Raw genomic sequence first — 24,511 nt, forward strand, 5'->3', positions numbered from 1 at the left:
CTCACAACAATAAGCCTATTCTCCTCTGCTTTTAACTATTTCTCTTTCTGACTGTCTCTGTTTCCGATACTCTTTTTCTTTTTTCTTTACCTTAACACCTCATAGAAATATTTAGGTTTGAAGGAAATATCACTCAATATTATGAGCTAGATCACTATTTACATAGAGCTAGTCCCTTATGTGTTCCTGATCTGACTTCAACAGATGTCAGGCTCAGTGTTTTCCGTTGTTGTTGTTCCTTTCACATGTAAAACCTGTGGTGCCATGATCACAGATCAGTCTCCACATCTTTTTGTGATATTGGGAAGGGTCATCTATAATTGTGACACTAATCTGCAAGTGCATGAGATTGTTTTTAAGACATTTTGCCTCTCAAAAGGCATCTGCGCCCAACGTGGGGCTCGAACCCACGACCCTGAGATTAAGAGTCTCATGCTCTACCGACTGAGCTAGCCGGGCTATTTTTCAAGCCAAATTAGGTCAGATTTCTCGACTGTCCTGACTCTCGGGGGTTGATGACACTAAGAAGGGTGGAGGATTGGTTTTCCGGGTCACCTCACCTCACACCATCACAAAAGTTTATTGTAGGTTATTACCCCTTAACATTTTATATTCCTCTATCGATTCAAATACTGTATGTATGGGGTGAGAGTGAAACTAGATTTAAATCACACTAATTTAAAGATGAAACTACTTGATAAGAGCTATTTATAAAGCCATCTTTTAGCTTGTAATCTACTTGAAGTGTGCATTGTGTAACTGTATTAACTAGGAAGACACAAGTATCTGTGCAGGGCTCTGTATCTGCAGATACTCAAGACTTGGTAACTTCGATCGGGATCAGGGGCAAAATACAATCCTAGATCAGAGGATTCTTTTTATCACAGGTCAGGGATGGCTCCAGTTAGACAGGGATGAAACTTGTAGGTAAAAGTCTGTGTCAGGAGTGGGATTTGAACCCACGCCTCCATCAAGAGATGGGACCAGAAGTCCCATCCTTCAGAAAGGTCAACCCTTGAGTCTGGCGCCTTAGATCGCTCGCCATCCTGACGAGTGAAACTCTCATTACAGTTATTTCACAGTTACTGCTGGCTGTGTCGGGGTTTTTTTGAGGGTCAGTCTGAAAGCAGACAGGGAACTGAAGACTAACATGGCATCATACATATACAGAAATTGTGTCTTACCAGTTTTCCTATTTATATAATACATTTATGTCTTTAAGGGTCCGTCTAAAAATTTAGAAGGAGTTTATGCTCAGTGATTTGCGCTGGACTACTAGAAGCTGTGTTTTCTGTAGGACTTTTAATCAGCAACAATCTCAAATAAAAGCACCTAAAGGCGGTGAAAATCTTTTGGTGCACCTAAATGAAAAAGGTAGTTACACAAGTGTAAAAAAAAAAAGTCTGGAAGAGGCCCAGTCTGTTGCAACCTTCACTTTTGGTTCAGCTCTGTCAGCAGGGCAAACTGCTGGACAGGCTGCCAATGTTCTAGGCAAAGGCCAGCCACTGATTTCAGCTGATTTGTGAAAGCCCTCCACATTGTTTGTTATTTAACACTTTCTTTGTCTTTGATATGGTGTTGGGAGTCAAGTGTTGTTGCTAGTATTCTGCCTTGAGAGGCCCACTCTAAAAGTTCAGCGCCCAACGTGGGGCTCGAACCCACGACCCTGAGATTAAGAGTCTCATGCTCTACCGACTGAGCTAGCCGGGCCACATTGGCTGCTAAATATGGGTGAGAATTCGTTGCTGTCTTGACTCTCATAGGCTGAGAAGGGTGGAGGGTTGGATTTCTGGGTTGTCTCAACTCACACCAGGATCAGGAGCAAAAGCATTCCTACTTCAGGGAAATATTTTTATTAGTTGGGTACAGTGAAATGAACTCTGCAGGTAAAAGTCTGTCAGGAGTGGGATTTGAACCCACGCCTCCATTTGGAGACCAGAAGTCCCATTGTTCAGGAAGGAATCAACCCTTGAGTCTGGCGCCTTAGACCGCTCGGCCATCCTGACTGTTGAAGTTGTTATTTCAGTCTTGACTTTACAACTTAAAGTGGTCAGCCACAGGCTCAGTGATGGCTGATTGTTGTGTAGGGTCCTTAGAATTAATTTATTTAGAAGTATCTGATTATCAGAAGTCAATTTCAGCTACAGACACTTGAGAAGAGACTCAATCTGTGGCAGTCTTTGCTCTTGGCTACAGAGCCTCAGTGACAGCTGATTGATAGCAGGGCTGGTGAGCATGTCCTGCATTATGCAACCAACCATATCAATGGCACGCTGAGAAGTAGCGCAATCTGTCATAACTGGTGGCTGAGTTGCTTCATCACAGTAGAATTGCTGTGTGAAGGCCCGCAGAATTCTTTTCCTCAGAAGTATCCTCTAATTAAAGGCCACATTCAGCTGCAGACACTCTTGTTAAGTAGCTCAACAACTTCACCTATTTGAATTTCAGACTAGTCCATACTGCCATTGAAAAACACCAACCCTAAGATTAATAGATTATTTTCTACCAACTGAACTAGCTGGGCTTTAAAGGACATGAATATGGGTCTGTTGTCTGGACTGTGTTAACTCTAATGAGCTGAGAACAGAACACAAAACAGGAGATTTATTTTTCACGGCTAAACGGTGAAAAGCCCTCTTCCTCTGCACATCCTGCCCCCGGCAGCATGCGACCAAGATATTTACACCAATCTGTGGCGGTCTTTACTCTCGACTGCTTTGTCATCAGGTAAAGATTCTGCAGTCGCTGCAAAAAGTGTGCACAGTGCTTGGCTACAAACTCTCAGTCACAGCCGATTGGTTGCCGGGCTGCCGAGCATGTCTTGCATCGTGTAACCAAACACATCAAACCAATTTGAAATCATGCAGTCAACCATATTAATGGCATGAATGGAACAACTGCCAGTCTGTAGCAGTGTTGTCCCTTTCCTCAGCTCTGTCTTGAAGCAAACAGCGTAGCACCCTGCAGAAACTACAGGCAACTGTGGGCCACACACACTGAGTGAGGCCCTTTGAATTATTTGTGAACTTTTAACAATGTACACTTTATCAGTTAAGAGGAATCTTTTTATCAGATGCCAAGTTCAGCTGCAGACACTCTTTTGCAGCAGCTCAAGGACATCAGCAATTTGGAACAAACATCTGTGGCATGTCTGGGATGAGGCCCAATCTGTTGCAGTCTCTGCTGTTGGTTCAGCTCTGGCCTCAACTCGACAGGTGGGATTGTCAGCTGATCGGAGTATCTGAGTTGAGTAAAAGAAAAACATAGCTGTCACTATTAATGGTAACTTGGCCGATTTGTTTTAAAAATCAGAAGCTTTTGCAGGATGTTCCATGAAGCATGAGTGATGATTCTCTCTGACCAATCAGTGGTCGGCTGTGTTTTAACTCCACCTTTGATTATTGGCTCAGCTCTCTTGGAACCTCTGCAGTGGTGGTACCAAAAAAGTACCAGGTACTATCCTAACTATCCAAAAAAAAAGCACAAGTGCTGGACTAGCTGCCACAGCTATGGGCAGTCATTGATGCTTCCAGGAATGATTGATGCATTAATGCTTTGGTATGGTTTCCTTGCCATATTTTCTGAGAAACCTGCCCTAAAACACCTGCGCCCAACGTGGGGCTCGAACCCACGACCCTGAGATTAAGAGTCTCATGCTCTACCGACTGAGCTAGCCAGGCTTGATGTATGCATTATGGCGCCAATCTGACCAGACAAGAACACCTAGTATTAGTCCATATATATCCCCTTTGATTCATATTAATATCTGTGGTCTGGTTAGGACTTTAGATCTGTTAAGATATCATAATGGTGATAGTATAATATGTTTTTACGGTAAACTGCTTCCTGCCACATGACCTCAGATGGCCTGGCAGGGTCCTGGGCGTTGACTGTGTGTCCTGGGCCCTCCTGCTGTGTTGACCCATTGTAAATCATCTCACCCTGTCACTGTCAGCCAGTCAAAACACAGCAATGAATGAAGCCGTTCAAATCAGCCGGGTGGTCCTCTGCACACACACACACACACACACACACACAAACACAGAAATCTGTGTACCTAGTGACACACATTTGAGCAATGTGAGCACATTGGCAAAAACAGGTGATTGTGGGCTGTGTGTGTGTGTGTGTGTGTGTGTGTGTGTGTGTGTGTGTGTGTGTTTCTGTGTGGAATTGAGGGGAGAAGAAAGTGGAAGTGTGGGGAGAAGAGAAAGAAAGAAAAAAAGAAAGAGTGAAGGTGATAAAAGAGCGATGTAGAGAACATTTTGGGTCAGTCAGATGAGAGGAAACACTGCCTCTTACTGGTCATTGTGTGCTACTACAACAGATCAAAAGAAAATACTTGTAGAGAGGAGAAACAAAACAAGCAGCTGAAATACTGTGTTCTTATATCACTTCATGTTTGTGGCTCCAGCTTTTACACCTTGTTGTTTTTGATCACCGCTGGTGCCTCTGTGCTTTACAACACCACGCTCAGAATCTCACAGATAAAGACTTTTGAAATATAGAAAGTCAGAGGGAGAAGCGGCAACAGAATTATTCTTTCACAATGTTTGTGAGTCGTACCACATATTATACAATCTGCCTATGATCCATAAATCCTTACAACAGTGAGTTTTAAGCAAATACATTAGCAGCTAGAAAGGCTTCTCCCTCTCTGCTTCTCTGTGGTTTAGGTGTTTTCGAGTTCTTGTGATTTTTTCCCCCCCCTCTCATCTTTTGTTTCTCTTCTCCCCTCAGCCTCTTTTTTATGTCTGATTCCTCTCTTTTCCCTTTTCCTTTTTCTGTGTGTTGGAGGGGCGGTTATAATATAATGAGATTCCCAGTGCCCAGGTGCTCTTTCTAGATAATTACTGAGTATGTTTTTCTGTAGCCAGTCTCCGAACTGAAGCAGTACCAAACCTGCCAGCACACACACACACACACACACACACACACACACACTAAAGAGGCAAAGGGAGAGAGAGCATCAAATTAAATTTATTCCCACTATCTTGTGTCTGATTGCAAGCTAGCCACTCTCCTATCCTCTCCAGCTCTCGTTCTTAGATTTGTTTCAATCATTCCGTTGTCAATCCTCTTATTTGTCAGTTCTCTTTCTCTCCATCTCTACTTTCTTTCTCTTTTTCCATCTCCTCTAGGTGTGTGTGTGTGTGCAGAAGATGAATCGCCAAAACATTAGTCAGTTGTCTGGGGACAAAAGGAGGTCGAGGCAGACAACATTGATTCACACACACATGCTTTTTTTGTTCTGCGCAACACATCCATCACTGATTGGCTGCAATGATTTATTAATAAGTGTACTGAGTGTAGCCGAGGTCGCCTGTAGACCGGACTGACAGGACCACTGCATTGCGTTAAAACCGGATACTGATTCTTTGCCAAATGAGCTTTTTGGATAACTAGAAGACTGTTGCAGTTTCCCCTCTGTCTGTCCTGTTTCTCTGTGGTTTTATGATGCTGAGGTACTTCATACTGTCCACTGAGCATCCACACACCAAGTCAACTGCAGTTTATTTATTACATTGTGGAGTGAAACCACTGCACAGTCCTGAGATGAAGAAAGTATATTTCTTTCAGCGGGGAAAGAAAGTAAGCAGGTAGTGACCTTAGAGTAACTCAGTTCTTGTTCTTCATTAAGTGTCTTCTAATATTCCATCATTCTGCTTTCATGTAGACATTTTTATTAAATGTTTTACTCAACTACTTTTGGAAAAGGAACAAATGACCAGATACATCATCACACTTTAAAAATGTTGTCTGCTGTTGATTGCAAAAAAAAATATACTGTCAGCTGATAAAAAATCCAAATGATCTAAAATACCTTCCTCCTAAACTAAAGAGAACATATCTTAATCTTTAGGTTCATTCTGGCATTTTAGGCGTTTACATTCTTTAAAATTAAAAAGCACATTATTTTTCTCATTCTGTCTAACTTCTTATTTATTGATTGATTTATTTATTCATTTCATTTTTATTAAAACAGGACATTCTCTGGCATAGAACCTCACAATAAATAATGAATAAAGAAAATAAATAAATAAAAATATATGGATAGATGCATAAGAGGAAAACTTAATAAATAGAGGAAAAAATAAAGAGATTTTTACAAAATATCCGAGCAGAGAAGGCTCAGTAACAGATGAACATATCAAGAAATTTTGGGTGGTATTAATACTTAACTAGTTGGTTTTTATATTAGTAACTCAAAATCAAAAATGTCCAAAAAAAATGGTTATTAGAATAAGCTAATATTTTCTGGTTTTCCTAGCATTTTATGATCTTTAACTGAAGGTCAATGCACTGTTGGTGGTCACACAAAACAAAACAAAACTTAATTCATACTGACATTGGTTTCTTCTGGAACATGCTGTAATGTGGAAAAATACACAATTTTTCTCATTCTGTCTGTCTGAATAAACCCGTATTCACCCTCTGTCTGATCCCTCCGTTTTAGCAATGTCACAAGAGAATTGCAGAACAATGTCAGTTTGCATTTTAGTGTACACATCTCTTCAATCATTTGATTGAAGATGGAAAAAACTGATGAAGAGTTTGGTGCTATGAACAACTGGTTCGTATTTCACTATTCAATATCTCTAAACAGCTCAGAGTTGATAGATAGTTCATTCCAAAATAAAAAATAAAAAAACATTTTTTTTATCTTACCCATCTTACCTGTAGCTCTATTTCAATCTAGATTGTTTTGTTGAACTGTATCACTATGCAGAAGGAGATTGTGGAGATTAGTTAATAGCTCACCAGACCTGGCTAACATGAGAGCCCAGCTGGGAGGATGGCAGTTTATATCTTGCACTGTCACAAACTCAAGCCTCTCATCCAGGAGTAGATGCACACTTCTTTGTGCACGGTGATACGGATTTCAGGTGTAATTCGGTAGAAAGAAAATAGTTCCTACTTGAAACTGCTCACAACAAGTTGTGTGGATTATCTTGAGTAACCAGGTCATGGTTTCTGAAAAGAAACATTGTTTTTGAGTTTTTCAAATGCATGTTTTTGCAAATAAAGTGCAATTTTGCTTCATTCTATTTGAGAGAAGGCTACGGTCGATATCTCCAACACTCAACAACTCTCACCAAAACAATTGACATTGATAAATAACACTGTAGGTAAGAGGAAAAATGTGCTTTTTTGGCGGTGAACTGTCCTTTTCATTAAAACAATAAAATCACATCTCTGGGTGTCAGTAGCGCCTCGTTCCTGGGTTTTTTTAATCGTCCAATGCTGACATATTCTGGAGGAAAGAAAATTTCTGTGGACAAATTTGACTTGTTGTATTAACCTCACCATTTAAAACGGAACACTGCTTTTATGAGCATCACTGATTTGATGAGCGACTGAGTAAAGTTAAGTTACAATACATCTACCTAAGGTTGATATTCTTTCACTATTTTTTAGCCTTGTCTTTAATAATACTCAAGGTTTTTGTGTCTCAGCAACAGAGAGCTCTTGGCATCTCTCCGAGCCTCAAACAAGCATCGTCTTCATAAAGCTGCTGAGTCTCTGTCTGCTTGTGTTTGCATCAATGAGGGATGGTGGAAGAGAAACAAAATCTGTTTGAGTCTGGGATTCAGAATCTGAACACTGAATCAACAACGCTCTCCAATCCATCAGCAACTCCGATCAGACTGTTTCCACACTGGGCAGCTGCTCGAAAAGGCTCTCATACTCTGCTAATCTAATCGGATACAGAGGGGTTAAAAACGCTTCTGTGGCGCCATATCTCCTGAATTTCATCCTGCATATTTTAACACATGCAGCAGCATATATTTCACATCAGCGTCTGCCACCGCCAGGCTGCTGAGTCGTCTGTCAAATGCGCACGCCGCTTGAATCGAGATCAGAATTGTGTTATTCATTACATTCAATAAATGTACAGGGACCTGTCTTGTTGGCATTGGAGCAAGGACGCATAAATATATATATATATAGCAGCCCGGCCAACGCATGATAGTGATGGCACGACCTCTTAGCTCTTATCAGTTCTACCAGACCACTTTACTTGTTCGTTTGTGTGTGATTTATTCACAGATGTTAATTGAGATATTTGTGATTTGGCTGTATATGAATTAAAATGCACCTTTCAACGTAGCTTGCTGTAGGGCTTCACAATTAATCAGACTTATATTGGAATTGTAATATGGACAACTGTCATATCTATCAATATTTGGCATTATATATATATATATATATATATATATATATATATATATATATATATATATATATATATATATATAAGGCAAAATATGTATAGCATTCTGTGGCTGCAGAGATGTCCTGGCCTACAAATTGTATCCGAGAGTTAAGAAAAAAATCTTTGTTCCTCACAAGAAATCACACACATTTTTAAAGTATTTTTCAATGAAAATGGTGCAAAAAAGTATTCCCTCCCATATCGTGAATCATATCACAATAGCAACAATCAGTCAACAGATAATCACAATTAAATAGTTTTTCCAAATTGTGGAGCCCTAGTTTGCAGTATATAAAAACAGAGTTAAGATTATTTTGTCAAACTACTATTTCAAAGGTCAAGAATTAACTTTCATGGGCTATAAGAGCAAATTACATTCTCAAAATGTTGATTTTTTTTTTTTGTATGTAAATGTGGAAGTGAATCACAGTTTTAAAGCAACTTTAACTTTTTGCTACTTGTGATATATTTCTTTATAATTTACATATTTAAGTCCCCTATTTACTGGGATTAATAAGACACCACTGTCACATTATTTATACAATTATAATATATAATATTTTAATATAAAGCTAAACATTATGGCCAATCGACAAAAATGTAAGGTAAAAATAAAACAAGAAGGCCAAAAAAAAAGAATGCAAAAACATAGGAGAAAGAAGACAAATGAAAAACAATGAAAGCATATCTATAAAAATAAAAACAAATGACATTTTCTCATTAAGAAAAACATTTAAAAGTAATTCAAACTAACGACATCACATACAGGCAAATCTATGAAAATGGAAGAAATTCTTAAAAGGAATTCTTACTTTAATTGTGATAAAAGTTTTGTTTTTATTTATCTGAGACTTTTCCCAAGTAATTTAAATGTTTGTTTTTAGAAAGGTCGAAGTTTTAAAATGTGCAGCTGCAGTAACAGGGGACACAGACAGAGGGCGCTACACCCCTGAAACTCACTGCTGACAGTCTGGACACTTGACAGAGAAAAGGAGGGAGATGGGAGGAAAGAATGACAGGGTGAGAGGTAGAAACAGGGAGTAGGAGAACTAAAAGAGAGGACAACCTGGAGGAAAGTTTGGAAGATAGAGTGAGGAGATAAATGAAGAGATAGCAGTAAAAGCCACGTTTTAATGTTAATTCTCCCACATTTTTCTCTTTCTCTCCATTTCTTTTTGTTTTGGCTGTGTTAAGCAAATGAATTTCCTTTACCCTATCTCTCTCTCTCTCTCTCTCTCTCTCTCTCTCTCTCTCTCTCTCTCTCTCTCTCTCTCTCTCTCTCTCTCTCTCTCTCTCTCTCTCTCTCTCTCCCTCTCTCTCCATCTGACCACTCTCTCCTCATGCCTGGTTGGGCCCGGGCCATTTGCCTCCACTCCAGCAGGGCCGTACCATTAGTGACCAGCAGGGGAATTGTTGCTCTCAGCAGGCAGCTGGGTCCAGGTGTGCTGATGATGCTCTATCACTGTGTGTGTGTGTGTGTGTGTGTGTGTGTGTGTGTGTGTGTGTGTGTGTGTGTGTGTGTGTTTCAGGACAGTCACACATGGTTATTCTCACACCAGGTATAATAATTAGGGAATTTATCTTTGGAACTTTTTTTTATTTTTTTTTTCATTTTTAATGGAACAGGACATTCCCCTCACAATAAATGGATGCACAAGAAGAAAACATAATAAATAGAAGAAAAAGTAAAGAAATAGACTTTTACAAACATTTGTAGGCTCAGTAACAGATGAACATAATATGACACGTTTTGGTGGTAATAATCCTTAATATTACATTTTTTTTATCAGTCAATCAACAGAAAATCAAAATTTAAAAATCCCTGGTTCCAGCTTCTAAAAAAAATAATATTTCCTGTTATTTCTTAATGATATTCAACTGTCACTTCACTGCTCAGACAAAACAAAACACTTATAGATGTCACATTGGGCAATCATTCGTTTCAGCCCTTATCATAACTAATGTGCTACAAATATAAGAGCAAGTGTTGTAATAAATTGAAGCAAATCATAATTTTATATGCAACAGAAGTAAAAACAAACCCACACACAGGGTGCAGTTACAGCCACGGTCACAATCCAGCCAGCAAAGCGTGACTCGACAGAAATCTCTGTCAGTGTCTCTGTCTCTGTCAACAACTCCCCCTTTCTTATTTTCTTTCAGAGTCTCCCCTCTCTTCTGTCTTCACTTTCTTACCCCTCCTTTCCCCATCCTCTGCGGGCAGCGTGCCCAGAGAGAGGCAGCGTGAGCTGGGCGAGGAGCCCCAGGCAGAGCCTCGCAAGAAATAGTAAAGGGGGGTATCAAGAAAGGGAGAAGATGAGGTACTGGAGGAAGGAGAAGGGTTAAAAAAGAGAGGAGGGGAAGATGAGGAGAAGCGAGGAACAGAGTGGAGAGAGGATGAAGAGATAAGAGGATGCAAGAGCAGGGGAGGCATGCAACAGAGGAGAGGATAAGAGAGGAGGGGGGGAGACAAAAGGAGATTAGAAAAATAGATAGATCAATAGATAGAGAGATACGGAGGGAAGAAGAAGAAAGAGACCGAGCAAAAGGAGAAAGTGTGAGGCAGAGGGAGAAAAAAAGAGAGAGCTGGGCAGACAGCCAGCTCTCCCGGGAGAGAGAGAGGTCAGAGCAATGGACACATCTCTGGAGAGACTGTGTGTGTGTGTGTGTGTGTGTGTGAGAGAGAGAGAGAGAGAGAGACAGAGAGAGAGAGATAGAGAGAGAGAGAGAGTGTGTGTGTGTGTGTGTGTGTGCGTGCGTGTGTGTGTGTGTGTGTGTGTGCGTGTGTGTGTGTGAGAGAGAGAGAGAGAGAATGTGTGTGCGTGTGCTTGTGTGAAAGACAGCGGCGAGAGATGGAGGGAGGAGGAGAGAAGAATACAGAGGAGGAGGAGGAGGAGGAGGAGGAGAGCAGTGGAGCGCAGAGACAGAGAGGACTTGTATAAGATACATACTGAACGTCTGAAATGCGACCTTGGAAATCCATATCTGAGTATTTGTGTCTGTGTCTCTAAGTGCTCGCATTCTTTCTTTTGTACTGCGAGTTATACTTTCAGAATGATACTGGCTTTTTCTTTTTATTCAACAAATCACATGAAAAGCCCCAAACCCACAGTGTGACAGTACTTCTCTCCAGACTCTCTGAGGCTCCATTCAGACCTGTCACAACATGTGTCTTTGATGATCTGATCACGAGTGGACAGCTATGAGCACAGGCATGAATGAGATCTTGAGATCTCTTGCTCAGACCACATTTAGAGGTGGTCTGGACCGCATGTATGGCCATATCTTTTAGTAGCAGGTATACAAATGTGTCCTGGGCAAAATAAGGCCTATTAAACTACAAATCTGGCTTTGACTATGAGTTCTTTAATTTAGAAGAACAAAAAAGATATGTTCTGAGTGCATGACACACCAGAAAATAGTTGGTTCAAACAGATCAGCAGAGTGGATCTGTATACACTGTAAAAAGAAAGAAAAAGTTTAAATTATTTTCCACAAATTTATTGTGTTATTATTTTACAGGGTTTTTCTACATTTAATGCAAATGCCATAAAAAAAGAAACAAATACTAATATTAACCACAAATTGGATGTTAAGAATAATATAATGGCAAATTATAGATTTTTTCATATTATTCGATTTATTAATGGCCTTGAATGTTAAGTTGTAGTGAATTCTATTTAAAAATACAAAAAGTACACATCTTATTACGGAATGTAAAATGAAACTTAAAAATGTAAAGTAAAAAACATTTAAAAATATATCATAAAAATGTGTAAAAAGTCTGGCAGGAAAAGTTGTCAAACCCTTACTGTCTTATAAAAGGGAAAAAGGGGGGGGAAAGTTCTTTAAAAAAAAAGTTATTCTATTGATATATATATAGATTTTTTTTTTAAAAATAGAGATATTTACTATTTACTGAAGAAATAAACTCTAAAATAACTCTGTTTACTGTTTTTTGACGGTAAGTGTTTGGCAACTTTTGCTGCCAGACTTTTTACCGTTTAGATTTTTTCATTGGTGTGGCGTGACTTTTCCACTCAGTGAGGCTACAGCCCTATAGGCATGTTAATATCATACATATCATATGATGTGTCTTTGTTTTGGTTGTGGTGCTTTGCACAGATATAAAACATATCTGCTCTCTGAAGCTCTGTCTACCGGGTTGGCTGTACTGCGGCCCTTAGGACATTGGTTCTTCCTGAAGAAATAGTTTCATAATGTTTAGTTAGGGCTGGGCAATTAATCAAAAATTAATCCAAAATTAATCAAAACCGACATTCAGAACCTCTAACTTACTATTGTCAGTGACATGGAAGCAACACGGGGGAGAACTCAAACACCGAGACAACTGGGCAGCTCCAGCAGCATTTCCATTGTTTGGACACATTTTGGCTTTAGGGAAGACGACACCAAACAAAAAGAAGTCAAATGTGAACACTGTAGAAAAACTGTTTTGCAAGAAATTAAATGTTTCTTTATTTTCTACTGTTTTAGAGAAGTTAATTTCTACTTTAAAACTAAAGTATTTCAAGTGATGCTTTGATTCAGAAGAGTGTGTATGACAAAGGTATTGAAAATTATGTAATATATAATAATATATCAGTCAGAGTGACCAGACCACTACTTTTATAACAATGCTTTAAGCTACAAATTTTTTGGCGAACTGTCAGAAACACCCCTGTGGTTGGTTGTGTCACTGTGAGGTGTTACAACCAATCACAGCAGAGCACACAGAGTGTCCGGACCATATTATATTCTAGCATCAACCATGCTGGAAGACAACGTCCCCATTCTTGACCCTTGTGTAGTCTTAATATTCGATGTACTCCTAAGGATAAAAAATGACCCACCATGACTAACGTAACTCCTAAAATAAAACAACATTATAGTATTTAAAACCACAATCTATTTTCCACAAAGAAACAACCTGTCTTTCATCAAGAACTTATGGACTTGTGAATATCTGGATTTTCCCTCTTCACAGTTCAGAAAAACTGAAGGGAAAAAAATGACTTGAATTACTTATGGGCATTGTTGTTATACAGATTAGCGACAAAATACTAACAATTCCCCCGACTTTCAAGGTGTATAAACAACAACAACAAATAAATAAGGATAAAAAACTTAAGGAAAATGAATCAAATTTCGACATAAATAAAGATCATTCAGTGTTGGTTTGTTTTTGTCGAGGAACAACGTGACTGGGTCATTTCTTACCCTGAAGACATCACAAGGGTTAATCCAATCTGACTAAGCTCTCACTGGTCAACTGTTTCTCAAATTAATGGAAAAAAATTTCAGTGGGATCTATTTCTGTACAAATGATGGATAAGTTTGGCAATGGAGCTCCCTGGCTCAAATGAATAAGATATGTCAGGCTTTGGCTACACACACAAAATAATCCATGTCTTCTTGGTGTTGGTGTTTTTTTTACTGTTTCATCAATTATTTAATTTCCACTATCTAATAAGAAAAATGTGGAATATCACCAGCCAAATTCTTCAAAGAAGACAAAGAATTATCGTGTTCGAGCCAAGTTTTAACCAGTGTTTGTATGCTTGACAACACAGAGGGCATTGTGGGTTGTACGAGGACATCTGCGTGTGTGCATGTTCATGCACAGTCTGCTTGTGGAAGGGCAGTGCAGGTCATAGAGCACTGTGTGCGTGTGTCAATAACAGTATCTGGAGGCCACAGGATTACGTGACCTTGCATGCCACATGTGCTGTCTCCCACTCACTCACACACACTCAAACACAAAGCCCCATGAAATCCTCTGACTCTTCAGGGTCTTTATGAGGCTCTCGCATTGGTCATGGAGAGCTAGGAGACAAGGAGGAGGAAGAGGTGGAAGAGGAGAAAGACGAGAGGGGATGTTGATCTGAGTTTTTAAAAAAAAGATGAGAAGAGAGGAGTGAAGGGAGAGGAAGAAGACGAGGTGGGAAGGAAGGAAGAGAGAAGCAAAAAGAGGCAAATTAAAAGAGCGACTCTATCTCCTGCATAATACATTTATATGCTTCTAATTTTCTTTGCCAAATATGATTTGGGCGACTTGGAATTGGTGGAATTGTATCAAATTGCTGCCTGAATCATGTTCAGTGGAAACATTTTCCCATTCAGGAAGTGTGACATCCTCATTACACACAAAACTCACAGGGCATTCAAAGGACAGGACTGTGACACCAGAGACCCACGTATTGATGGGCGTAGGCCACTGAAACAACTGATTACGGTTAGGAAAAGATTGTAGCTTTGGTTTATACTACCAGCACTGCACAGATGCCTGTGATTGGCGCTCCTTACAACTGAGCCAATTTATCACAACAGGACAAAGAAGGGCAACTTTTGAGTCTCGAAAACAGGAAAATAGCTTGAATACCTCCGTCCAAAGTCTGGAAGAGCAAAGCCAACTAACCTTAAGTTACAGTGTTGCATTAAACATGCCTTAAGTTTGTATTGTCATGCATTTACTATGTGTTGTGACAAACTTTTCCAAGTGTATTTTAGCCACAGCCCAGGTTTTATATTTGTGGAATAGTTGACCTTGTAGATAGAAAATTTCCATCAGGATAAAGTATCTATCTATCTATCTATCTATCTATCTATCTATCTATCTATCTATCTATCTATCTATCTATCTATCTATCTATCTATCCATCCATCCATCCATCCATCCATCCATCCATCCATCCATCCATCCATCCATAGCCTGAAATAAGCGGTTCATACATGTACATATTTGAGATGAAATATGCAATATAAAAAAGTCTATTCTCAAAACGGTAGTTGTTTAATATTACTTTGGTTGTAATGTTGTGGACTCAGTCGAGGTTGTGGCTTTCATCTTAGTAGGAGGTCTGGAGGACGAGGAGACATTATCGGAGGTTATTGTCCCTGTCAGTATGGGCAAGGATCTACTCCACCTTCCTAACATTAACCAGGGGCTTTACCTAAACACTTCCATACCAAATTACCAATTTAAACTAATGCAAATTATTCATATATGAATGTAGCTTTTAGGACTGATGAGTGTTTTTGGTCAGATGAACAGAACGGAGAGAAAAACGAATTATCTATAGACAGAGCAGCAGGATGAGGTGAATTTAAGGAGATGGTTGGGTAAAGCTGGGGCCCTGAGGGCTATGGACATTATTTCAGCTGCTGTGTGTGTGTGTGTGTGTGTGTGTGTGTGTGTGTGTGTGTGTGTGTGTGTGTGTGTGTGTGTGTGTGTGTGTGTGTGTGTGTGTGTGTGTTACAGGAACAGGTGAGCATCTTTCTGTTATCCTTGCTTACATCTCTGTTTCCCTTAATCATTCACCCTCCCTCTCAATCAATCTTGTGTGTCTTTGGACCATCCTAAGTTCGCACTGAACAGTTTGTGTGTGAGGGTGTGTGTGTGTGTGTGTAGTTTGCATTTTTATCAATACAGTCTCTACACTTGTACTGTGTGTGTGTGTCTGTGTTTTTGCATTTGTTTGAGTGTGTGATCTGAGTCTTTATATTTGTCCGTGTTTGTGTGTCTGTGCCTATGTTTGTGTATGTGTGGACCCACGCACTCCCCTACTCTGTGTGTGTGTGTGTGTGTGTGTGTGTCTGTGTGTGAGTCTGCCACAAGCCCCAGTGAGATCCAGCGAGCATGACGGAGAATGACAGGTTGATTTATGGCGAGGCTATAAGTAGAATGACTACTGCTAGAGAGAGAGAGAGTGTGTGCGGGGGAGAAAAACACGGCAGAGAGGGATGCAAAAGAGGGGTAGGGAAGGAATGATGGTGGAGAGAAAGAGGGAGCGATGGGGGTGATGAGAGAAAGGGGGATGCAGAGATAGATAGAGCCGAATGACAGAGCTAAAGAGGACAGTGGTGGGGAAAAGCAGGACAGAAAGAGAGGAGGAAGTAAAAGAAGGAAAGGGGTCAGAAAAGAGACTGATTGTAGGATTAAGATGCCCATTTGCATAGTGCTAAGAATGACAGAAAGAAAGAGAGGACACACGACCACTCTGCAAGCTGCTGCTGGCATGAAAAGATGGATAGAGAGAAAAGAGATACAGACGGAGAGAAAGTTTAGTTCTTGTTTGTGCAGGAGCCCCTGTGAGTTGGTTTAATGACGAGCAGCGTCAGGCTCGGATCACGTAGTGCAGCATTCTGCGAGTCTCAATAGGAAAATAACATTATCTCCACAATTACATTTACATTTTTAGACATTTAGCCGATGTTGTTATGCAGAACGACATACACGGAGTGCAAATGAGCTTCAATTCCCAGATCAGCAACAACGCGGAGCGAACAATATCCAGGAGAACATTCAAGAGCTCTGACGATTACTGGGACCGCCATGAAGGAAGAAGGTGCCACGAGGTGCTATATTGTCACACATGCAGTCTTTTTTATTGAGCATTTTGTAGCAGCAGCTGTCATGGAAGGGCAAGATGGGAAAGAACATTTTTGATCATATAGTTTAGGGCCTTGCACCACCACATTGTTATTAATTGGTTGATTCTCAAAAAGTACAACCCTTTTCGTACTGTGTTTCCGAAAAAGTGCCTTAATAGTTCTGCCGTCATTTTACCTTTGGACATTCATACTGATTCTGAAACACCGTAATATTGGCGTCCCCCAGTCTGTGAATTCAAATTGCAATCTGGCTGCAGCAAGTGCATTCAAAACAATGATGGCGGAAAAGCTGCCCGCCATGCTGTTTCTCACTGTAAATATTCTACAAACTCAAGCATACCTCACGTATTTTCTGTCTTGCCTGTTGCGCCAGTTCACATTAATCCAGCCTCGAACCGTCCCATTACTACCTCCGGAGGCGGTACAGATCCGGGATCACTCGGTCCCCCCATTACACCTCTGGGATAATCACATTGAAGGCGAAACTCCATAGAACCTTAAATTTTGCGGTCTAGAATAGCAATGTGTGTGTGTGTGTGTGTGTGTGTGTGTGTGTGTGTGTCTGAAATTATTTATTTATCTTTGTGAACCAAAGAATGTCTTATTTTTGCAGAAGATTGATATTCATAATGTCATATATTCAGAAATTCATATATTATTTTGTTACTACTGAACACAATATATTTCTGTAATGTTACGCCCAACACTGTTGATTACCATACCACACTTACCATTTTTGGATGCCACTTACTAAACAGTTACATTTCCATGTCTTTTTCATTATAATGATCGAGGTGTTGTTTAAATACTGTGAGAGTTTTAAAACGCTCACTTCTGTAAGGTCATTCCCCAGCTGCAATGATGCCGCAGAAACACCGAATATGCAAATTAGGAAAACCTGGAAACACGAACCAATCAAAGTTGACTGGAGTTTTTCGGAATTAGGGACTTAAAGAGACAGACACTAAAATGGAGCGTTTAGGACAGAGGATAAAGTCAGGATATTTTTTCCTCGACTGATCCAATTTTGATGAGTCATTTTTGTTACATCTTTCACACGTCCCTAAAAATAAACTAAATTATATAACAGACGGTAATGGTTCTGCTAATGGACACTTTAGTCACACATGGTGACCTTTGGAAAACCAACCTGTGACTTTTTGTATCAATGGGTCTTTTGTGAACATAACATTATGCAGTCAGACAATTAACATTGTCTCAATTAGGACATAATAGTTGGACCAGACAGTGAACCCGCAACATTAAAGCAATTGGAGGCCTAAGATTTGATTTCTCCCATTTACAATAGTACTTTATTTTGAAATGTCAGAGATAAAACAATGGCGGCATGTATTTAATCACGGTGGAGCTTTTAATTTGAAACAACAGACGTTCAGTGTATTCTTTAATGAACTAATTCAATCTGAGCTGTTCGTCTAAAATTTAAGTGTTGTCATGAGATTTGTCCGGTTTGAAGGAAACAAGAATGAAACACACACACACACACACACACACACCTGCCAGAACAATTGCTCCCATGACAACCTGGCAACCAAGAGGGCTTTGAAGCACAGGTCAGTAGTTTGGTGTGTGTGTGTGTGTGTGTGTGCGTGTGTGTGTGTGTGTGTGTGTGTGTGCGCGCACACGCGGTTTCTTAACATCAGTGCAACCAACAGTTTCTACTGTCTTTCTCTTTCCGCATCTTTTTGTAGCTCAGCTCTTTTCATCCCTTTATCTCTTTCTCTCTGTTTTGCATAGGAAACTGTTCTCATCTCCCTGCCCTCAGGTGAAATAAAAAAGTGAGAGAATGTCGAAGAAATCAAGAAAAGCAATAACGAGCGTTTTCACGAAAGAGCGCGAGGAAGGGGGAGGAAGGAGTGTGAGAAATGTGAGCGAGGGAGGTAGAGAGAGAGTGAGAGAGACAGAGAGAACAGTCTTTGATCTCTCTCCTGGTGGGAGCTGGTCTTGGCATGCAGCCAGAAAACCCCACGGCGCACACACACACACACACACACACACACCCACCAAACAGACGCACACACATATTTAGGTCTAGCTGGCCTGCTCCAGGGCTTTGTTGATTATTTCTGCTGGGAGGATCAAAGACGTCGAACCCCCTCCTCCATCCTCTATCCATCCATCCATCCATCCTTCACGTATCTGTCTGTTCACCAGTCCATCTGTCCAGGCGTTCATCAGTCGGTCCGTCCATTCTTCTGTCAGTCAGAGGGATGGATGTGCCACTGCAGCCAAATTAGAATGTAATTCTACTTTGTTGTCCTTACAGTAAATTGTTTCAGCCAATTAGATGTAATAGGGCTCTCCTGGTTTTTGTTAAGTCTGAATTTGGTGAATATGAGGATTGCAGGTGTCAGGATGGCAAAGTGCTCTAAGGTGCCAGACTCAAGGATTAACTCCTTCCAATGGAAAGGGACTTCTGGTCTGCAGATGGAAACATACGTTCAAATCCCACTCCTGGAGTTTGATGATGATACAGATATATCTCCTTTTGCTTCTGTGTAAAACGGAGAGCCTTTTGATTAACTCATTCTTACTCATAGGACGAAATTGTTGTGTTTCCAACAACACGTTTCTGTGCACATTTTGAAGATTTGCATGAGAAAAGCTTGATGAAAACACCCAAATTTGATCAAACTTTCGGAAAAGGCACATTAAAGTTGTAACCCTCGGTTGAGGGGATTTTTTTTTTCAAAATATAGTTAATGCACTGAACAGGAGATGAAAACGCTTTTTCAGAATAAGTTCTGACGTAGGGAACATTTATTCTGTCGTGTTTCGTTTATCAGCCTGCACTTTCAGCCATCTAGCCTCTGAGATCCTTTCTCTGTATAATTATGGGTAATCTCCTGATTAAGGCATGCCATTTTTATGAGGGCTCGGCCTCATGAGAAACTGTTTCCATTTTGATGAAATTGTATGTTTTTAGATGTTTATTGATGAGCTAAGTGAGAAGAATATGTATCTCTTAGAGTCAAGGTATTTATGGCCCACATGAAGAGTTGGAGTTTTTATATGACTTCATGTAGTTGTTCAATAGTTAATTTGTAAACTCGGCACTAAAAGCATCTGGGCAGATGTCAGGATGGCCGAGCGGTCTAAGGCGCCAGACTCAAGGGTTGTCTTCCTGAACAAAGGGACTTCTGGTCTCCAATTGGAGGCGTGGGTTCAAATCCCACTCCTGACAAAGACTTTAGCTGCAGGTTTCATTGTGTGTCCTCAAAGCAATGAAACAACTGCAGAGAACTTGGCCTTTGACAATATTCCTCTTAACTGATGAACAGAGTGTAGCAACAGTTTTTGAGCAGTGTTCTCTTACACCAGTGTCTGTGGCCCACAGTTGCTTGTAGTTTCTGCTGGATGCACAGCAGTTTTCTTGATGACAGAGCAGAGGCAAGGGTGAAGACTCCTTCAGACCGGAGCTGGGCTTTAATACTCTTTTTGCTTAGTAAGGTTTCTAACTGAGTGAAATGACCTGGAAGTATCTCAGTTGTAGGCATGATAAGAACTGGTCCAATTCTTAAAAAATGAAGGGAAAGTGCTTCAATTTCTACAAGATTGGCTCTAAAAAACACCATCAGCAGGAACTGTGATGTAAATGCAGTGTGTTGCCACTTTAAAATGATAAATAGCTGAAACATGTAATATCTGTTTACATTTAAGTTGTGAAGGCTAGACTACATGTTTCTATCCAGTTGTCAGGATGGCCGAGTGGTCTAAGGCGCCAGACTCAAGGGACAACTCCTTCCAAAAGAATGGGAATTCTGGTCTCCACATGGAGGCGTGGGTTCAAATCCCACTCCTGACAGAACTTTTACCTGCTAAGTTTCATCCCAGTGTGTGAATGAATGCCATTGATATGGTTGGGTACATGGTACAAAAGAAATGCTTGGAAATCCAGCTACCGAATTGCAATTGCCTTTACAAGTCTCGATTCAAGCACTGCGGGCAGATTTTGCGTTTAATTTTTACCTGACAACAAAGAAGACCCGAGATTGGATCGCATGATGTTGATCTGATTTCTCTCTGCCCGGCTAGCTCAGTTGGTAGAGCATGAGACTCTTAATCTCAGGGTTGCAGGATCAAGCAATATTTGGCGATTTTAAAATAGGAATTTCGAAACACTCAGACAGTACTCCTGAGTTACTTGACAACACTGTCAGGTCCTGAACTAGCTTTCTGATAAGAAGATATTTATGAGAACATGAAATCAAAAGGTCTGTCGGACACAAATAAATAATCGCTCAGACTCTATGGCCAACTGTTTCCTGTAGATTTCAGGTTGGTGCTTTTAGATGATTGTAAGAAAAGCCCTGCAGTCATTACACAGTTCAGAATAAAACCATTACATCTGGTATACAAAGAAACTGAACCATATGTAACATGTGAAGACAGTATTATTTGGCTTATTTGTGACTTTCTTACTTTACTTTACTCACATATGTTAGTTCTCCTGTGAGCTTTCAGATTGACCATCAGCAGTAACAGTAAAGTAGCTACAGTGTGATGCAACTTTGAAAGCTGGAAATGATAAATGGCTTATCGGGTATCATTATACATTTTCCACATGTGGAAATGTAAACATGTCATTTCTGTTTACATTCAACTTGTCAAGTCCAGACTGAATTCTGAGTTTCAGTTGTCAGGATGGCCGAGTGGTCTAAGGCGCCAGACTCAAGGTTAATACCTTCCAGAACAATGGGACTTCTGGTCTCCAAATGGAGGCGTGGGTTCAAATCCCACTCCTGACAATACTTTTACCTGCACGTTTCATCCCTGTGAGTGGATGAATGTGGTTGAATGCATGATGCCACACAGCCTATTAGGCTATTAATTAGCTTTTAGTTCAAGTCTGTAGTTGTAGTCTTGCAGTTTTGTGCATTGACTCTCCAAATAAAACCTTATGACAAGAGCTATGATTGCCACAGATTGGGTCACATGGTCCTACATGCAGGTTCCCTAAACCTGGCTAGCTCACTTGGTAGAGCATGAGACTCTTAATCTCAGGGTTGGGGGTTTGAGCCCCAAATTGGGTGAAAGTATTTTGAAAGGGTGAGTCAACCCCTGGGATTAAAGTCAAATTGCTGAAGGTTTCTGATAACAGGAGACATGTTAGAACATGAGTTCTTAAGACCCTCAGCACTCAGTGACAGTGTGTGGCTGATAATTCCCTGCAGTTTTTAGGCACTGGTGTGCTAATTAGCAAAGTCCTGCAGTCAACAGCTTTCAGTGGTTTCACTGAGCTGTAACCCCTCTAAAAAAAGGAGAAGAAGAAAAGAAAATGTGCTCTACCTAATTTAACTAGTACATTTATAATAGTAGTTAATAATATAATAATAATAGTAAATTTAGGATGCCATTTTGGTTGACATTAACAGATAAAAACATGGCAAAATGTGGAGTGTAGGGCAGGTGTTAAGGAATATTATGCATTAAAAATATGCAGAATATCAAGTTCAGAGTGTCTTTGTCGTCAATACTGCCTCTGCAAAGCTGATTCTTTTATTCTTTTGGTAATTTTGTCGAGTTGAGGTCAACTGATGGACTTCAATGTTGTAAAGGGTTGTTTCAGGTTTGGGCCTGGATTTAATCTGTGTGTTGTCTGTGTAATCCTGTTTGCCCAGTGTGTGTGTGTGTGTGTGTGTGTGTGTGTGTGTAGTGGGGAGTTTGTAGCTCTGGTTGGGATACAGAGTGACGTCAACAGCTGCCATCAGCAAGGTCAGGGCCCTGTGTATGTATGTTTGTATTAGAGACAGTCTGGAGACATAGTTACATCTTCAGCTGTTGCTTGAGTTGTAAAAGAGCTGTTGTCACTAACTCAGTATACTTTCTGTCTTTTTTCTTACCTTGTCTTTCATTTTTTATTACATTCTTTTCCCCAAATGGCAGTCCCTCAGCCTCTTTTTATTTTTGCATTTTGTTCCTCTTTTTCTTGAATTATCCATGTTCCTGGAAATGTCCTCTTCCTTTTCCTGCTGCAGTAATCAGACCAGTCAGTGGCACGCTGAATCAGCTGCTTATGAATTCTCTCTGTGTCTCTTTCTTTGAGCCGTGGAGCCTGAAGGTCTAACCTCCAGTTGAACTCCCATAGCTTTATGTGTATGCCCTGTGTGTGTGTGTGTGTGTGTGTGTGTGTGTGTGTGTGTGCGTGTGTGTGTGTGTGTGTGTGTGTGTGTGTGTGTGGGTAGGTGTGTGTGTGTGGATGTCAGGGCTATGAACTCTCACCTCTGACACTCACACTGTGCATACCTGCCCAAAGTTACAGCTCAACTCCCGCCTAACACTATAGAGTATCTATCTATCTATCTATCTATCTATCTATCTATCTATCTATCTATCTATCTATCTATCTATCTATCTATCTATCTATCTATCTACAGTATCTATCTATCTATCTATCTATCTACAGTATCTATCTATCTATCTATCTATCTATCTATCTATCTATCTATCTATCTATCTATCTATCTATCTATCTATCTATCTATCTATCTATCCCTTTTTTGCTCTCTTTTCTCTCTCTCTGAGGCCCCAGTGCCTAAGGCCGGATGTATGGGTCATTAAAGGAGCTCTGTGTGTGTGTGTGTGTGTGTGTGTGTGTGTGTGTGTGTGTGTGTGTGTGTGTGTGTGTGTGTGTGTGTGTGTGTGTGTGTGTGTGTGTGTGTGTTTCATTTTGAAAACGAGGGCATTGGCCATTCCTCCCCTGTCTAAAAAGGAAATACCAAATTACTGAGGGCCTCTCTCTCTCTCTCTCTCTCTCTCTCTCTCTCTCTCTCCCTCTCTCTCTCTCTCTCTCTCTCTCTCTCTCCCTCTCTCTCTCTCTCCCCCCCCCCCCCCTCTCTCTCTCTCTTTCTCCCACTCTCATCTCATCAATGTTTCATATGATCTTTTTGCCAGTTTTGTCAAATAAAGCAAAAGAGAATTCTTCAGTACCTTCAGTGGAAAATAAAGCTGTTGCATTAACATTAAATCTTTTCTTTTTTAAATTCTGTTCTGTTATTTTATTAAGAACATCAATCCTCCATTTAAAGGGACAGTTCACCCAAACAATCCCAAACACATATTTTTCCTCTTACCTGAAAAGTTACAGCTGTGAGTTGCCAAACAAACTACAGTTTCATGTAGGAACGGTTTTCCTTCTACACCTGCCGACCTAGATATATCTTCAACACTTACCAATTGATAGAAAGTAAAGCCTGACCAATGTGGGATTTTTGAGACAGATGCTGATACTGATTTTATCGATATGGGGGATGATATAGTATTTTTTCGAGCTGGAATAAAAACAGACTTTTTTATGTGGATTGTGCACTGATTATTTATCACTGTAAATGTAAATGTAACCAGACATCTGCTTTCTCTAACATAATATTTAACATACTATACGTTATACAAACAATGTATTACTTTGTCAGCCAATTCTATAAATGATAACTAAGAAAATAAATAATAAATAGGAATAAATAAATGAAAATTAACATATATTAACATAATTACAGTTAAGTGACATTGAATTGCTGACTGTTTTTTTCAAAAAAAATAATGAAAATTAAAATCTAAATCACTATATCACAGCATATACCCTGATATGCTTTATGATAGGCCAATATCAGCCGATAATATCTGTCAACTCATATATCTGTCGGGCTCCCTTTAAAGTTATAATAGACATAAATATAAGCAAACTGAGTAACTGAGTAAGTAATATATATATATATATATATATATATAGAGCCTCAGATAGATGGCAAATTTAAGAGGAAAATCAACATTAAGTGTCTTAATAAGACACAATAACTGTGTCAAGGCTCGTCGTCATAGATTTTCCAAGTCTCTTGAACTCTGCTGAAGGGAGGAGCATTATTCTCCCTAAAGATATTC

At 40.0% G+C, this 24,511-nt stretch overlaps 1 protein-coding gene and 7 non-coding genes across 10 annotated transcripts in view; 4 read left to right on the forward strand and 4 right to left on the reverse strand.

The window, feature by feature from the left end:
• Window positions 1-24,511, forward strand: part of wnt5b (wingless-type MMTV integration site family, member 5b) — a 107,297-nt gene that overhangs the window by 8,082 nt on the left and 74,704 nt on the right. The window lies entirely within an intron of this gene.
• On the reverse strand, window positions 387-459 carry trnak-cuu (transfer RNA lysine (anticodon CUU)). Its single transcript has one exon. It is a non-coding gene; the product is annotated as a tRNA-Lys (tRNA).
• On the reverse strand, window positions 1,638-1,710 carry trnak-cuu (transfer RNA lysine (anticodon CUU)). The gene has a single exon. It is a non-coding gene; the product is annotated as a tRNA-Lys (tRNA).
• Window positions 1,896-2,006, reverse strand: trnal-caa (transfer RNA leucine (anticodon CAA)). Its single transcript has 2 exons — window positions 1,969-2,006; window positions 1,896-1,941 (listed from the first exon to the last, which is right to left on the reverse strand). It is a non-coding gene; the product is annotated as a tRNA-Leu (tRNA).
• Window positions 3,608-3,680, reverse strand: trnak-cuu (transfer RNA lysine (anticodon CUU)). Its single transcript has one exon. It is a non-coding gene; the product is annotated as a tRNA-Lys (tRNA).
• trnal-caa (transfer RNA leucine (anticodon CAA)) lies at window positions 19,710-19,817 on the forward strand. The gene is made up of 2 exons: window positions 19,710-19,747; window positions 19,772-19,817. It is a non-coding gene; the product is annotated as a tRNA-Leu (tRNA).
• Window positions 20,328-20,438, forward strand: trnal-caa (transfer RNA leucine (anticodon CAA)). Its single transcript has 2 exons — window positions 20,328-20,365; window positions 20,393-20,438. It is a non-coding gene; the product is annotated as a tRNA-Leu (tRNA).
• trnal-caa (transfer RNA leucine (anticodon CAA)) lies at window positions 21,272-21,381 on the forward strand. The gene is made up of 2 exons: window positions 21,272-21,309; window positions 21,336-21,381. It is a non-coding gene; the product is annotated as a tRNA-Leu (tRNA).

The sequence above is a fragment of the Centropristis striata genome, chromosome 22, assembly GCF_030273125.1.
Source record: "Centropristis striata isolate RG_2023a ecotype Rhode Island chromosome 22, C.striata_1.0, whole genome shotgun sequence".
In the NCBI taxonomy this organism is placed as follows: Eukaryota; Metazoa; Chordata; class Actinopteri; order Perciformes; family Serranidae; genus Centropristis; species Centropristis striata.